The 15,000-nt window shown below is 37.6% G+C and overlaps 1 protein-coding gene across 5 annotated transcripts in view; it reads right to left on the bottom strand.

Moving 5' to 3' along the window:
- LOC122263163 (uncharacterized) overlaps window positions 1-15,000 on the bottom strand; it is a 278,554-nt gene that overhangs the window by 261,113 nt on the left and 2,441 nt on the right. For 3 of the 5 annotated variants that reach the window (XM_086554098.1, XM_086554102.1, XM_086554103.1), the window contains exon 2: window positions 4,992-5,036. The exons of 1 other annotated variant lie outside the window; for it this stretch is intronic. The gene's annotated coding sequence lies outside the window, so the exon portion shown is untranslated. Of the gene's footprint in view, window positions 1-3,015; window positions 3,326-4,991; window positions 5,037-15,000 lie in introns of those variants that run through there. One more of the 5 variants, XM_086554100.1, reaches the window with a different exon arrangement.

The following is a 15,000-nucleotide window of genomic DNA, read 5'->3' as shown; positions in this document are numbered from 1 at the left end:
TGACAAACAGTGGCCAAACTGCCCCGCCCCCGACCATACCCTAATCCGCACGCATTACACACACAACTAGCCTCACACTGGTGTATCAGTATATCACTTACGGTGCATTTAAAAAAAAGGTCCAGCAACGCGCAATAAGCGTAAATACCAACAACAATAAAACTAATAAATAAACAACGACACAAGAAAAAAAATAAAGGCCCCGACACTATTATATAAGATACGATCAAACAGGAGTTCCTCATTTTCGTTTCTTTCAGTAAAACTGAGATAATATCAACATCCTCTTTGCCCATCAACCGTGTCTGGTTGCACCATCTGTCAGTGGCACCAGGTAGCTCGGTGCACTTGACACTATGCAATGCGTGTACGGTGCCTTCCTTATCTCCAACCCTTAATCCCACTTCCTGGCTCTCGCAGCGCAGGCTCAGATAGCGGCACTGCAAGCTGAGGGTGAAAGGGGGAGGCTGTGATTCACAGCAGGGATGAACTTTGGATTACGATGATAAAGCGAGAGGGAAGGTACAAATTGCATAGTCGGAAGGTGAAATCTGGGTAATGTAGGGAGGCTACAGTGAAAACAAGATACCAGTGAGATGTGCTATGTATACGAGCAGTAGACAGAAAGAAGATAGGGCTGCAGTGAAATAAAGTAAAATAAAACGAGAAACCAACAATATAGGAATACAATACAAAAAATACGACTTTCATGAAATAAACAAATAAACATGGTAAACGATAAAAAAAAGTCCTGCCGAAATTAAAAACATAAATATGCAGAAAAAAGATTTGTGTGTGAGAGAGAGAGAGAGAGAGAGAGAGAGAGAGAGAGAGAGAGAGAGAGAGAGAGAGAGAGAGAGAGAGAGAGAGAGAGAGAGAGAGAGAGAGAGAGAGAGAGAGAGACGAGAAAAAGAGAAAAAAGCGACTGGAACCCAGTGACAGATTTCATCTCTGAAGCAGTAGTTCAGCGGAGGAACGCAAAGCTACCACAAACATTGGAGAAGTCAGTGACAAAGACCACAGTGCCCCGGTAGAGGAAAGGGGCAGGCACCGTGCCACCACCGAGACCCGACCCAAAGGAAGTCAGGCACAACAGGACACAGACAGACCCGACACAAGGCCGTAACCCGCACCGAAGCCAACCCCATTCCAAAGAAGTTTCTCCACCGAACTCCTTTCTCCGCAGTAGCCTCGTTCTCACCCCCCCCCCCGACCCCCATCGCTCCCTCATCACACCCACCGACGACGAGGAACACCCTCAGAAGCCCCGGCGAAAATCCGAACCCTCGCCACGGCGGGAGCGACTCAGGATAAGCCCTCCGACCATCCGCGACCGAAACCCCGCTAAACGTGCTCCGTAACCTCGCTATAACGAAGCCCTCGCGCGGCGCAGCGGTACCCCCGCCGTGCCCGCTGTCACTCGCACGTGGGATGGCGAGGCCGTCTCGCTGGCAACGGTTTGCCCACCGGTAATCAAGGCGTCGCTCATTAATATGCAGAGGTACGGAGACAAGGACCGGAAGTGGCCTTGATGGACGATGATTGCGGACGCGGCGACGGGCGAGCGGCGTCTCGGAGCGAGCCTCGACGTTTGTAGAGGAAGAGCTTGTTTATTTGTTTATTTTCGTTCCTTCCGCCTTCTCTTCCTCCATGCACAGCTACGTATGCCTAACGTGGGCCATCCTAACATTCCTAAAATTCTAGACGGATTCCATTTTCCCTGTATTTTTTCTACCCCATTCGAGGATTTAACCCTCAGATTATGAGCAGATCCCTCCATTTGTTGATTTTTCTCCTGTGGGCAAATGGGCATATTGCGTGTTTGTACGTATGTTGCCTCTACGACCAAAGTATATTTTCGACCACTGATGAAAATAAACTCAATATACCGTTTGTGTTGTGTCAGTGAACACTATATTGAGAACTATCATTGAAACTATACATTATTTTCAAACTACAGTTTCATCTGCCTTCCTTTAAAAAGTTCAGTGAACGTTTTATCTTCCTCCGGATTATTTTCTTTCTTCCAAACTTCCTATTTCCCTTGCTTCTTGATTGCCATTCTCTCTCTCTCTCTCTCTCTCTCTCTCTCTCTCTCTCTCTCTCTCTCTCTCTCTCTCTCTCTCTCTCTCTCTCTCTCTCTCTCTCTCTCTCTCTCTCTCTCTCTGATTCCTTGCGTGCTTTCCCTGATCCAATCTCCCTCTTTCATTTGTTTTATCTCTCCCCTTCCTCATGTCACATTGCTTCCATTCCCATCCATTCCTTTCCGCATTCCCACGTCTTGTTTTCCTCTTCGTTTTTCTCCTCTCCTCCTGTTCCTATTCCTGTCTCCCCCCCACCCCTACCCCCTACCCCCGCGTTTCTTCCACCCCTTCCTCCTTCCTCTTCGTCCACTTTGCTAATTACATTTCCTTTCTCCTACGCTCTTTAATCGAGTGTACATCCTCCCTCTTTCTTCCTTTTTATCCTTCTTCCCGATTTCTTCCTTTCTCCTCGGAGACTCGCCTCTTCCTGCCTTCCCCCAAAGGAATAATATCCGAACATACGAAAGAAAAACCAAGTCAATGCCTCGTTCTTCTACCTACCGGGGCGCCGTATTCCAACAACACATCAAATCCCGACCCAGAATGTATCTCAAAAGGAATATAAAAAAGAAAAATCGAAGAAAACAATCATCAAAATCCCGTAAACATATAAAAGAAAAGAGACGTAAAAACAACCCTATTTTTTCAAAAAAGATATTCAAACTAGAGAAGCAAAGGGGCGAGCTCTCCTTCATTCAAACGCCAAACGTCTTGGAATAATGGCTCCTACACTGACACACACATCAATATCTTCTCACTATCATCCGCAATCATATGGTGACGTAGCAACATACACGGGCAATTGCAGGTAAGAGTGAAAGAAGAAAATAATACATTACCAGACACAGCCTGTGCGTGCAATTGCAAGAAAACTTCAAGTGTGGAAGAAAAATCTGAGCACGAACGTATTTTCAACCTATTCTAGTATTACCTTTTATTTTTTCTTCTTCTTCCGCAAGATTATTTATCAAAGTGCAATCTCAGCAACATCCTCTTCAATCCCACTAATATCAAGTCTGCAAAACCTCCTCTTCTCACTCGGGATCAACACAGTCAGAGGGTTTGCAAGCGATCACTTCGGTATCGTTTAATCAGAGTCGCAACACGAAACAATATCACCCGACGCCTTGTCACTCTTTCTCTCTCTCTTCCTCTGGGACTCCACGTGCGAGTCCTTATGAAGCCTGAAGGAGAGCGGCCTTGCGCGTCCTCACACTACTCACACCTAAGACAGTACTGGCGGTGCGAGGTGACACGCGCGCGCACACAAACATACGCACACACATCCACACACATGTACGCACACACACACGCACACACATGCTTCCCACAACCAACTTGAGCCGACAGCCGCCGCCCACTTTACGTTTTCTTTGGTGGATGGCTCTTTAAATTTAGGGAGAACTTTCATATTTCTTCATAGGATTTTGGGTATAATACTCATTGAATTTTTATCTCGAATCCGGCAAGCGGCCAGAAACTGACATTAATAGTATATGGCCTGGCCTTTGTTTACACATATGGCCTACTCACATAATTATGATCGCATTATGTGTGAGAAAAATAGCGAAAAAAAATGTAACATCTAATTTACGTAACACAGATATATCACTAACTTATCGCTAATCCTTCAAATTGCAAATGAACCTCCGCCACCCTCACCTACAAAAAAACGTTTTCATATATTTACAAATCCCTTCGAAACGGCATCCAAATCCTTCAACCTCCTACTTTTCAACATGAAAAAAAAAATCTAAACACTATTTCCTTCCCCGAATTTCCTCCCCAGGCAACTCTCGCCTCTACGAGCCGCATTTGCACCGACGACGCTGATGAAGCGAAACTTTGGCGGAAGTGCTTGGGCCTTCGCCGGCGAACTCCCTCCCTTGCCCGAAGCCGCGGCAACTCGGCAATCGGCATCGACCTGCTTCAAGACTCTACCGCAGTCTCTCCACCTTGAGTTGCGAAAGCACTGCAGTCACTCTACCGCTAGTATGAGACGCTGTTGATTCCGTTTCGATTGCATTGCATCTGAATGTCGTTTTTATGCACGTTACTAGAATTCGTCTCGTTTGGTTATCGGCGCTTGAAGAGCAACCTACAGTTTTGTTCTATTACATTATATCGTTTCTTTACTTGGGTTAATTGCCAATAACTTTGTTGAATAACACGGTATTTCCTTTTTTAAATCACAATGTTTTTTACTCCAAACCAATGTTTCTGTTCCTTCATATCATATCAATCACCTGCCTCATTTAATTGGCAATAACTCCCTGTAATATACAACAGAAAAACACGTTTCGTACCTCTCCACATCCACTTAAAAAAGTCCTTCCTTTCCGTTAGTGTTTTTCCCCCTCGTCCCTCCATCTCTGACCTGTCACCACCTTCCCGTTCCCGGGACACTGAATATCGGGTCGATCCAAGTATGACATAAAGAACTCTCCATTAGTGTGTCACTTTCATAACGCGCCATCAAGCGGAGATAATGGCCCTTGTAATCACCTAATCTTCATTTTCATTCATTAAAAGATTATCCAAGTCTGTAATCTTAATCGCAATCTCGCTCGCGCCAGACTGCGGTTTACGATATGTTTATGTAATGGAGACGATATTAGATTTAATAAATTGCGCGTAAATGCATCTGCAGAGACGGAAGCCGAATAAAATAAAAACGAAATTTTACATGTTTAAAATAGGGTTATGGCGACATTAGAAAACACAACTTTTACCCGCGCGTGTAAACCGGAAAGAAAATAAACAGCCGAGGCCACTTTAGAATCATAATATCCGAGAGGGTTTAAGTAAAGTAAATAGTATTTATCTAAAACCAACAAAAATACTGCCATGTCTATTTATTTTGCACCATTGCCATTATAAGCAATATTAACGCTATGCCGCACTTACCATAGTCATTATGCACATCGTCAGTTATTCCATCACTCAGCACACCTATAATTAAAGAGACACAAATGAGAGAAATGTCAGTGTCGGACTTCCAAAAGCAAATCGTCTCTGACTCAGAAGTAAAGACTTAAACAAGCCTCATCTCTAAAATAAACAACCTGCATTCCATTTCCTGCTAAGAATTATTCACACGATTTTAATCAAGAAAACAGTATTCCTAAGGCGTAGGAGATATCATTAACTGTATATATGTTTTATAAACGACCATAAAATTTGCCAAAGAAAAGAAAACAAGAGAATTGTATGCAAACATGACGCAGTAGATTTTCAAAAAATATTTCAGACTGTTATATCATCATGGATTATTGAATCAAAATAAACATGAATAAAAGAAAGAAGGTCGCGAGTACTTTATCCCCTCCTAATGCCATACAAAATCGAATCACCCTTTCAAAAAACAGATAGGATAAACAAGAAAAAGAAAAGGAAAAAAAAAGAGGTAAATCATATCAAGATATCCCAGAACTTATCGCTTCTCCAATGATAATCAAAATGATCGAAGAAGATAAGCGGCTAATCTTGATCCAACGGTCAACAAAAGAACCGCTAAACAAGCAAAGAACTCATGCGTGTCTGGGAAGCAATAAATGCTGCAATGGCAAGCATGATGAAAGAGTTGAGTCGACTTCTTTTAATGGTCCACAGAGAGCCAGCAGCAACATTCCCTGCCAGATGGCCTTCGGGGCATCTGGAGTCCAATGTGACTAAATGTAAGATAGGTAAGAATGATCATGAATAATGTCACAATGCAAGAAATGTAACTAACGCTTCGATATTGCATCTTCATCAATATTACGTGTTATAGATTATGGTGAAGGTGTTAAATCCGCCGTTGTGGAATTAGTCACTCTTATTCATAACTTTTCTGTAGAGGCATCATCTTTGATTGACGTAACTCTACCTAGCGTGATGCGGGTACATTTACAATGCGAAAAGAGAATTGTCGTCTATGCTATTTTTTCTTACCCTATCTTTTTCTCTTCTTCCTCTGCCTCGTCCTTCGCTTTCTCTTTCTCTCCCTCACCATTCACTTCCTCTTCTTCATCCTTCTCTTTCTCTTCCTCTTCGTCCTCCCTATTCTTCATCATCACCACCCTTTTCTTCTTCTTCTCTTGTAATACCCTAACTTAACTAATAACTAATTCCAAGTTTCACCCTTTTAAAAAGATACAACAAGATCCCAGACGCAATTTCCTAGCGTATTACAAGAAAGTATAGCATAAGGTGATGTTTTTCTTGCCTTTAATCGCGACTTTAAACAAGGTACTGTCATGAAGCGCTTAGACCAAGAACCTCATGCTGACAGGTTAATTAACTGCTGACAAGTTTATCTACATATATGTTAAACTGCTACGATTTTAAGTTGATATTTTCTAGGCCTTTTTTTGTGTGTGTGGGGGGGGGTATTCTCTATTCTTTTAATAGTATCCGGATCCACCCTGATAGCTTGTTTACTCTAGCGATGGTAATTATAGGAAAAACATAAATCCATGTAGAAACTGGTTCGATTTCTTTTGATAGGCCTACTGATAGTATCTCGCACCCTCTTACAAGTATACTGATAACAATAAGTACTCTGATAAAAATAGGTAGATGAGTAATGAATAAGCTATACAACATTGTCAATAATCATCTTTATCATCATTAGTTTAATTGCTACAATCACTATATTCATTGACATTATTACAATTTTAGCAATATACATATTCTTATGGTTATCATCTTTCATATCTTCGCTTTATCCTTATTCACATCTTATTATCATTACAAATGCACATATCACGTTTATCATCGATATCAACATACAATAGGAGAATGAGATCGCCAAATGTTTCTTTAAGGATTTCAAGCGGCCAGGAATCGCTATAGGCCTATGAACCATACAATTCGCAGAATTAACGGGTAAGTCAAGAGGCCGAATATGTAAATGAAGTTAAAAAGCATAGATAATGTCTTGCTTAGTCAAACTGAATAAAATGAATTTGTCTAAATGTCAGTGATAAAACAAAAAATCAAGACTAAAATATATAATATAAATACCCTCCCCTTTCGATAAAAAAAAAAAACAGTGATGGAACAAATTATTTTTTCAAATCAAATCAATCTGATTAAAACCCCATTTCAACCATATGTCGCTAATTAAACCAGAGCACAAAAAGAAGATCGTGACTTGAATATATATTACCCCTAACCACATCCCTTACCCTACCCACCTCAGCCCCTAAAAAAAGCTCCTTTCTAGTGAATGAAACCTTCCGATTACCAGCCCCCCCCTCCCCCCCTCTCCCTCTCTCCCTCTCTCCCTCTCTCCCTCTCTCTCTCTCTCTCTCTCTCTCTCTCTCTCTCTCTCTCTCTCTCTCTCTCTCTCTTTCTCTTTCTCTTTCTCTCTCTCTTTCTCTTTCTCTTTCTCTTTCTCTCTCTCTCTTTCTCTCTCTCTTTCTCTTTCTCTTTCTTTCTCTTTCTCTTTCTTTCCCTCCCTTTCTTCCCTCCTCTCTCCTCTCTCTCTCTCTCTCTCTCTCTCTCTCTCTCTCTCTCTCTCTCTCTCTCTCTCTCTCTCTCTCTCTCTCCCTCTCTCTCTCTCTGCTTCGAAAAGTTCCGTTTAAATCACTTCTCTATTTATAAACATCCCCTGCCATAATGACAGCTGACATACATACATACCCACCACTCACGTCGGTCGTTACGTTATGAATCCCCGTTTAGTCACATACGGCTACGCTACTACTGCGACATGCCACATCTTGACATTACCTAACATAGGGGTTTAGGACCTTGTTGAGATAAACATACGAGCGTGCGTACGGGGTGTGCGCCCTCCACCGCCCGCCCTCGACTCCGCCCTGACTGATGGCCAAAAATAATACGGCAAAAATAACTCCTCACCCTATAGTAGAACATACCTGCTACTACTAATTCACCCTCAATGACTACGTGACACCCGAGCCTGGAGAACATCACACCAAACACGAAGAACATGGAACACGGACAAGAAAAACATACCTCACGAACAAGAACAAGACGTGAAAAATATACAATAACAGAATATTCGGCAAAACTTGATGAACATACTTAACAAGGTTAAACTAAGACATTATAAATAGTCACAATAAAATAGAAAAAAAACATCAAGAACATACACCTAACGACAGAAAGAAAGAAAAAAAAACTGATTTCAAAAGTGCGTAACTTTTGCAATCGTATATGCAAATTCGTTTTCTGCACCACACGCGCACCTGAACTTTGATCAGAGATTATAATAATCCGAATTTGAACAAAAGTCTGGGAGAATAGGAGGTAGAGAAGGAGAGGGGAGAAGAAGAGGAGGGACAAGAGGAGAGAGAAAGAAAGAAGAAATGAGATAGGAAGGAGAGGAAGAGGAAGAGGGAGAGGGAGAGGGAGAGGAGAGAGGAGAGAGGAGAGAGGAGAGAGGAGAGAGGAGAGAGAAGAGAGAGAGAGAAGGGGGGAGAGAGGAGAGAGGAGAGAGGAGGGAGGAGAGAGGAGAGAGGAGAGAGGAGAGAGAGAGAGAGAGAGAGAGAAAGGAGAGAGGAGAGGAGAATGAGAGAGAGAGAGAGAGAGAGAGAGAGAGAGAGAGAGAGAGAGAGAGAGAGAGAGAGAGAGAGAGAGAGAGAGAGGGGGAGGGAGGGAGAGGGGGGAGGGAGGAGAGGGAGAGAGAGAGAGAGGGAGGAGAGAGAGAGAGAGAGAGGAGAGAGAGAGAGAGAGGAGAGAGAGAGAGAGAGGAGAGAGAGAGAGAGAGAGAGAGAGAGAGAGAGAGAGAGAGAGAGAGAGGGAGATAGGAGAGGGGGGGTAGGAAAGAGAGAGAGGGGGGATAGGAAAAAAAGAGAAAGAGAGAGAGAACAAGGGAAAGTAAAGTATAGTGTATATTAGTTCATGTGCTACCTTCTATTTACATACATAAATATATTTCATCTTTGCATTGCTTTACTAAAGTCTTAACTACCTTCAAAACTTTGGAGAAAAGCTTCTTAGCTCAAAAGATTTATTTTACAGTTTTCTTAAGTCACTCTCTTGCCATCAAATATCAAATCCAAGAGTGCAATCTATTTCCACTTGAATACCTCTGTGCAGAAATAATTTGACTTTCATCTTCTAAACACTCATTTCAGTAACACTCATTTCAGTAATATAACTAGCAATATAACTACATTATTCATACAAAGAGTGAATCTATATATCTTATCAACAGTGAAAATGTGTGCAAACATACCAGTACTGTATATATGTATGTATAAAGTATTTACATATATATATATATATATATATATATATATATATATATATATATATATATAGATATATATATATATATATATATAGATATGTATATATGTATATATGTATATAGATAGATAGATAGATAGATAGATAGATAGATAGATAGATAGATAGATAGATAGATACATAAACATGTACACACACAAATATACACATATATTCATACATACATACATGCATACATACATATATACATGCATACATACATACATACATACATACATACATAATACATACATACATATATATATATTATATATATATAGAGAGAGAGAGAGAGAGATAGATAGATAGATAGATAGATAGATAGATAGATAGATAGATAGATAGATAGATAGATAGGTAGATAGAGAGATAGAGAGATTGAAAGACAAATAGATAGACAGATAGATAAATAGATAGACAGATAAATAAATAGATAGTATGAATGTATAAATACAGTTTTCATTCTATATTACTCTATCCATGCTGAAAATAGATACATACAGTCAATTAGATCTCTAATCATCATTTGATATGATTTTGACAGCAATACAAAAAAAGGAGGACCTGAATGAAACATTTTAAATTTACAGCTAAAGTCTCGTCAGATTCTGGCACTGACATCTTATGAATTGTTTTTTTTTTCTTCTTCTTTTTTTTTTTGGGGGGGGGGGGAGAGAGAGAGTGATTAAATTATTATTTCACAGATATCAAGCATTATTCAGTTAATTCTAAATCCTAAACTTTCTATGCATTTTCATGTGGTTTCCTTCATAAAATGTAAAATTAAGAGTTCAAGTATGTGTATTCAACCACATAGAGTTCGGGACATGTGCAACTTGGCTGAAGTATCAAATAATGACAAAAAAAAATGAGCTGTAGAAAACATTGATATTGCAATAATTAGTTACACTGATTTTATCTAAATCTTGTGTATATTATATCAACATAATGATATGATATACACACAAGTATACAGTTTATACATAATATACAACAATATTATGTAATATAATAAATGTAACTGGGCAATCTTATACATTATATTAATTATAATGTAAAATCAAACAATGCCACCAAATCCTTGTAATTGGCATACAGTGAAACTTTTTGCATTTTCTTTCAATTACACTTTTGTGTCTAAAATCTATTAATATATTGCAAAAGAGACAGTTCTGACAAAATAATTTGTAATCAAACTGAATATCAAAGTACATGTCTCAAAGCATTTGTACTTTATTGAAATATAAAAGTCTCCAATATAAGGTGAGAGAAACTGGTTTATATTCATTAAGGCTATTATCCATTCAGCAATAAATTCCAGCCTTGGAATTTACCATATAAAGTATTCTATGCAACATGTACTATGCAAACAATTTTTTATCTAAACACAATAGTTCCTACATAAATACATGAATATACATGAGTAATATGTAATGATAAATTCCTTTAAACAGTTTATATATAGGAATACTTATCCCTACACCTATATCCATACATTCCCACCCAAATCTATTTTAATCTAAATCCACATTAATGTTAGCTACTTGATCTTCATTCCTTGATATGTTATCAAACTTCACATGTTTTCTTAATTTCAGGAACCTTTATAGAACGGATCAAGATAAAACTTAATAGAAGTATGTAAACAAATTTTCCCTTGTATTCCCACCCCACATCAAACATACTCATCTTAGGTTACAATGTAAGTAACTACAGATATATGATTCTTTCCTCTTTCATTTAGAAATGACTACATGATAAAATCAAATTATACATGTAATCAATTCAAGCTGTATGTTTCAGAGCAATAAAAAGGTAAAATCTTCTGCAATTATCTTATCTCAATATGAAACGAAAGTACATATCAGATCTAAGTGCCAATAACCATTTACACAATATTCCCAGACTTTATACAACTGAACTGAGCTGAGTGCTGGTTTACCTAATACACATCACTGTATCAGGGATGCATTTAAGATATGAATTTGGCTTTCAAAACTTGGAGACAAGAATTGAGAATTATCCTTGGTTGTAACCTTAATCAGCCATCAATGCAATGTGTGTTGAATGAATGAGATTAAAGTCATTCTGGATTCAAACACAGCAATGGTAAGAAAGTATTCTTACTTCATTAAATGGGATATGTGAAAGTTACTTTTCCAATATATAACCACACACATAAAATGAAGGTAGAGGTTAATATAGTTCATCAAAAAGATTTGACATAATTAACACAATAACTACATGCTTCTATATATGATACTTGACTTGTATGTATATATATATATATATTATATATATATATATATTATATATATATATATATATATATATATATATGTATATATATATATATATATATATAATATATATATATTATATATATATATATATATATATATATATATATATGTGCATTTTATCAGCCTGCAACTACACTCAGTCAATATTATACAATGTCAGTCAAAACAAAGAGCAAGAGATATTACAAAGATTATGTTTCCTTTATTAAAAAATGAATTTCAAAAGTATACACCCTATGAACAATAAACAATCTCTAAAGCAGTATCCAAAAATAAACACACAGCACATAGTTCGTGATGCTTGATATACCTGTATGATAAGTCCCTTGTTTAACAACATGGTCATTCGTCTTGTACCCTCTCATTACGTGAGAACTAAGAGTATATGAATTCTTGAAACAATTACTGGATAATGTACTATAGTTAATCCTACATGTGATTTACTTTCAGTAACACAACACAACACAACACAACAAAGAAATAAGACATCATATATTCACCAAATTTTAGGAAGGGGATATAGGAAAGCAATAATATCTTCTGCTCTCTCGCAGAATTTATTAAGACATTAATTTCATCCATAAAAACACTTATGTATGCATACACTCTCTACTATGGGTCCAGATGCCAAGGACATTATATTTATACATGCATTACTGAGTGTGGGTAAGAAAAATGGTAAATGGTGTCAGTACTGTTGATAACTTCATGTTATTGATAAGTGGAATCTTATTTGTAGTGATATTTCTAATTACCCAAATGATGAAAAAAGGCTTATGTGATTATTGGTGATTGATGAGGCTGATTTTGGTCTATAGTGATTTTGACAAAGATGGTAACAATTAAGCTAATCATATAATATAGGAGAAATTAATTGTTTCATGTGGTGAAATGGTTATCATGATGATACAGTTCTTATCTGCAGTTTGCATCTTTTTACTTCTTCCTTGAATTTGTGGGGAAAAAATGTATCTATATACATGATTTTCTTGGTTTTCTACATGTGTATTACATAGACTCTCTTTGCAATATAAGTTCATTATTCAAAATAAATCCAAATCCAAAAAATAAACTTTTATCTCTATCATGGCATAATCTATAATGAGTATAATAAACATACTATTCAAAGATACAATCTCCTATATAAAGCCCAGACTATAAAATATGTACATGACTAAAATGGTTACCATAAGTATATAGATAGTAAAAACATATAATCATATATAACAACTAAAACATCTACAAAACAAACACATAAGTAAATGAAAGTAAAACACTATGTGAGCTGTCAGGAGCAAGGTGAGTAGTATGCAGAGGTCCCTAACACCAAGGATCACAGATAATCCAGAACCATTGGGCTAAAGAGTAATTCATTCAAAAGTGTATTACAACTACTATTCACTTACGGTGAGATGAACCTTCAATACCATAAACATACAAATAAGGATAAGCCAAATTTGCGGAGGAGATGCTTCCCCAAGCTTTTATGAACTTTGGCGAGATCGCCTGTGTCAGCAAGTGGTGACTCGTGAGAGTGTGCCTAAGAGTGTTGACTCTATCTGAGCTTGGTCCTTACCCACATGATGTCCAACCACAGCAGTGACCCCAAACAACAGTGGAAACTCATGAGCTTGGACAGGGCCATTAAAATATTTGGTCACCAGATTTATACAAAATATTTACTAAAAGCATTCAGTATACATTACTGATTATGAGTTTTTACTGTGCACTAAGGTAAATTGCAGAGAACTGGCCATATATTTTTAAAATGAAAAAAACATTGATTAATTAATCTTTGAAAACTCATTACTAATTTCCCTCATCCCTGATTCCCTCTGACCCATTTCCAGCACAGGACTGCAACTCTTACAACATGAAACTTTACAACATGAAACATCAGACAAACTTAGACTTACTCGTGCCATAAGGCTAACCTTTATTTGTCCATAATATTCTTCAGAATAAACAACTATAATCTTATTTGTTTTCTCAAAATACTGATTAAAATCACACAACACATTTAACTAATGAGAAATCTTACTCAAAGGCCTGTTGATGCTAATGAAACAGGTATAAATGCATTCCTTATGATGTACACTTTCCATTCATACTAGTTAAAATCAATGCTGAAAAACAATAGTTTGAAAAGGAATGAAGTAACTGCAAGAAAAAACAAACAAAAAAAACAGATATGAGAATAGGCCATATCATAAAGCACTTTACAAAACATATATGGAAAAGCAAAGGGGTACTGCCTCCTGTAACACCATAAACTGCACCCAATCTTGGAACATTCCCCAAGGTATGTTCTAGCAAGATAGAGTGCAGACAATGCACTCAAACATGAACAGACAATGCATTTGCTATCTATATTTATCAACATTTATAGGACATAATAGTACATTTGATTTCTGGATATGTTTGTGTATCACACATTGATTATATGTGAGTAAGCTCATGGAAAAATATATCACAGTCAGGATAACTAATGATGGTACTGGAGTCTTGGCATTTATGTACCTACTCCTTTGCATCTTTGGAACCTCTGTACACATCTTATTTGCATACAGAATTCCAGAGTAGGTATTTCATATTGTTTTTCATCCTATACAGCTCCACATTACAAAAGAAAATGGATGGAACAGTACTACTATATCCCTACAAGCCAGTGGTTCTTGTCGTTCTTTAATGCCAGCACCCTCTTAAATTGAAAGGAGTGAAATTGATCAATTAAATATACAGGATTATTCCCCTATTAAACCAAACTAGTGCATTTAACCTTTCAAATGATCATCACTTCCCCTTAATCTTTATTTTCCAGTCCCTTTATAAATATGGTATTGAATAAGCAAGAATATTACGTATCCCAAGGTTTGAGAAGCACTGCTATGGGCCTAAGCTACATAAAAAGGAGCTTGTACTTGAATCTACTTTGTGATGTTACAGCTATGTAATACAGCTATGGTTACAGTAGCACAGCTATGGCTAAAAAGCATACATAGCATCCATTATTGATTTTAACTTCTGCAAGTGGTAGGTCCATCATATTATGGTGTAGCTAAATAGTTTATGATGTGCTTATTTACATGCGGGAGAGTAGGTACGTTTTATTGCCTTTAATTCTAGAAAGATGTTAGTAGAACTGCAAGGGGCAGAGTTGCCTCACCATCTCACCATTTCCCTACTATATTTCATGCTTTCGCTAATGGGACTTATATCATGGTTATAGTTGGTCAAAACATGGTATTTCTTCACTGTTCACCTCCATGGTAAACAATACATGGAATCAACAGTTCAACAAAATCTGCATCATTTTTTATCTACAAAATATCCATCAAAAATTGAAAGAAAAGAAGTTACCTATTGAA

This window comes from Penaeus japonicus, unplaced genomic scaffold (genome assembly GCF_977035675.1).
Source record: "Penaeus japonicus unplaced genomic scaffold, GWHDUDI00000001_assembly GWHDUDI00000029, whole genome shotgun sequence".
Taxonomy (NCBI): domain Eukaryota; kingdom Metazoa; phylum Arthropoda; class Malacostraca; order Decapoda; family Penaeidae; genus Penaeus; species Penaeus japonicus.
Note: the sequence above shows the minus strand (reverse complement) of the source record. Positions and strands in the feature narration are given on the sequence as shown.